A 2,308-nucleotide genomic window follows, 5' to 3' on the forward strand; every position below is an offset into this window, starting at 1 on the left:
ATAAAAAGGACCCAAAGTTCATAGTTTACCTTAGGGTTCATTAGTTCACATCAAAAGGACTCAAAGTTCATAGGTCACCTTAGAGTGTTATAATGCCATGGCGTTAGACAAATGTATCATAATAAATATGCACTATTATAATGTCATACTGAATAGTTTCACTGCCTTAAAAATCCTCTGTGCTGGGCCTGTTCATTCTCCCTTTGCCTTTCCCCCTTCAGCTTCTGGCAACCACTGATCTTTTTACTGTCTCAATAATTTTACCCTTTTCAGAATCTCACGTAGTTGGAATTGTACAGTCTATAGCCTTTTCATATAGGCTTACTTCTGTTAGTAATATGCACTCAAAATTCTGCCATGTCTTTTCTTGGGTTGATAGGTTGTTTCACTTAGTGCTGAAAAGTATCTTTCGTGAAGTGATGCCCTCCACAGGGCCACGGGAAACCTCACACAGTTTGGAGAGTTGGGGAATCCTGGCAAAGATTGGGGTGGGTGGGAGGCAGTGACAAAAGGGGACCGCCATTACCAGTAGGAGGCTGTGGGTTGGGCAATCCTGTCCTTGGTCCTGATCAGTTTGGGGGCAGCCAGATGTATGATGGAGAAGGAGAATTGAAGCAATTTCTCCTGACCTTGAAATACCCCTTGGCTAGGCATGGCTTTCAGTCAGTTCAGGGCCTCTTTGAGCAAGGAGCAGAAAACTATCTTGGACTAGCTGCTTCACCAGGTCCAATGGCATCAGCAGGTCCCAATGGCATCAGAGGGACAGGGAGCTGTGCTGCTGTATGTGGCCAGTAAAGCTCAGTGCACTCTTGCAGCTGAGCCGCCCCATAATTCAGGGCTGCAAGTCTGGGTTTGGAGACTTCCAGGGGGCCACTACCCATTCTGAAAAAGTTGTTGCAATGGCTCAAGAATGAGGAGCTTGAAGACGCTGGCTTTTGCCAGCATCTGTTGAGAAGGTAGGTCATGCTCCGAGGGCTGCAGTCAATTCCAGAGTATACTTTGTGGAGAGGACAAGTGACTTCTCCAAGCTGCCTGAGTCTGTGATCCTTCTAGGAATAGCTCCACAACCTCATAGGTGACGCTCTCAATGAAGACTGAGGGCTCTCCACGACCAGGGAGAAAAGTCCCTGCCAAGGCTGGGATCCCTTCGTCTCAGCATACAGATATCCTCCTTGGTGAAGCCTGCATCCCAGCCTGACAAACTCTCACCTGTGTGTCTTCAGGGCAGAGAACTCCTAGGAAATGATAAGCTTCAAAAACTGAAGTGGAAAAAATCTCCCATCCTTTGCTTACCCAATCTACCATCATGTGCCCAAAGAGGAACTAGGAATAGGCTGTGGGTAGGTGAAGGATCTCAGCAGGCTTTAGGGATGTGTGGATGAGCCCATCAGCCCACAAAGAAAGGTGTAGAAAAGAGGGATGTGATCCCAGACTGATATACCAGCAGTTTGCTCTCATAGTTGCTGTTAACTACGGAAACCAACAGTTTGGGGTAGTTTTGTGTTTGATGCAGCAGGTCCCACCACTGATACTGGCTCCAGTTAATGTTCAGAGAGTGAGTCTATGAGTCAGGTGTGCTCAATGGGACCTTGATATAATCCTGCTTCCAGTTAAAAATTTGCCTTTCAGCCATGTAATTCAATCCTTATATTCCTTGCGAAATTCACTGCCCGAACACAGGATGCAGAGCAGAGTGAAGTTGGCACAGCACTGGGCTTTGTCCACCTTCTCAGAGGAGGTCACATTCAAGCCAAGCTTTACTTTCTTATTCTCTGCCATCAGGTCACAGATGTATTTGACTGATAGGTATTGAAGCAGCTTGATGTCACAGCCTCTAACTTCCGAAATAGATGTGTATGGACACTTCAGAGCGCAAATTCCTCTTCCGTGAAGTCCCCTGCATCTGTCCAGGGAGCACAGGCACCCTCTAAAAAAATATAGCTGTAGCCAGTGGATTCATGCAGCTGCCTCCATTCAGCCAGAGGCTGACCTGCCAAGTTTTCTGGCCCTTGAATAGGATTACTGGGCAGACAGACTGTTCTCTACACCTGACCATCTTGCTGCACTTGATGAGGTTTTGCAACTTGCTCATTTGCACAGTGTTCTCAAAGTGTCCATTTGATCTATTGGTATGTATCCAAGACCTTCAGTTCCATAGTGATGAGATGAAGAATTCAAAGCAGGACTTGTCAATTATGAGATTATTATCATTATTCCATTTGGGTTATTGGTGGGAAAATTTGACACTTAGCAGAGCAATATTGCCTTTGGCTAGGTATCAAGTAGTCTTCAGCATGAAGATAGTTAT

At 46.0% G+C, this 2,308-nt stretch overlaps 1 pseudogene; it reads right to left on the reverse strand.

The window, feature by feature from the left end:
• Positions 1 to 735: 735 nt before the first annotated feature.
• On the reverse strand, positions 736 to 1,946 carry LOC129051655 (myotubularin-related protein 14-like; annotated as a pseudogene).
• Positions 1,947 to 2,308: the final 362 nt, after the last annotated feature.

The sequence above is a fragment of the Pongo abelii genome, chromosome 17 (genome assembly GCF_028885655.2).
Source record: "Pongo abelii isolate AG06213 chromosome 17, NHGRI_mPonAbe1-v2.0_pri, whole genome shotgun sequence".
In the NCBI taxonomy this organism is placed as follows: Eukaryota; Metazoa; Chordata; class Mammalia; order Primates; family Hominidae; genus Pongo; species Pongo abelii.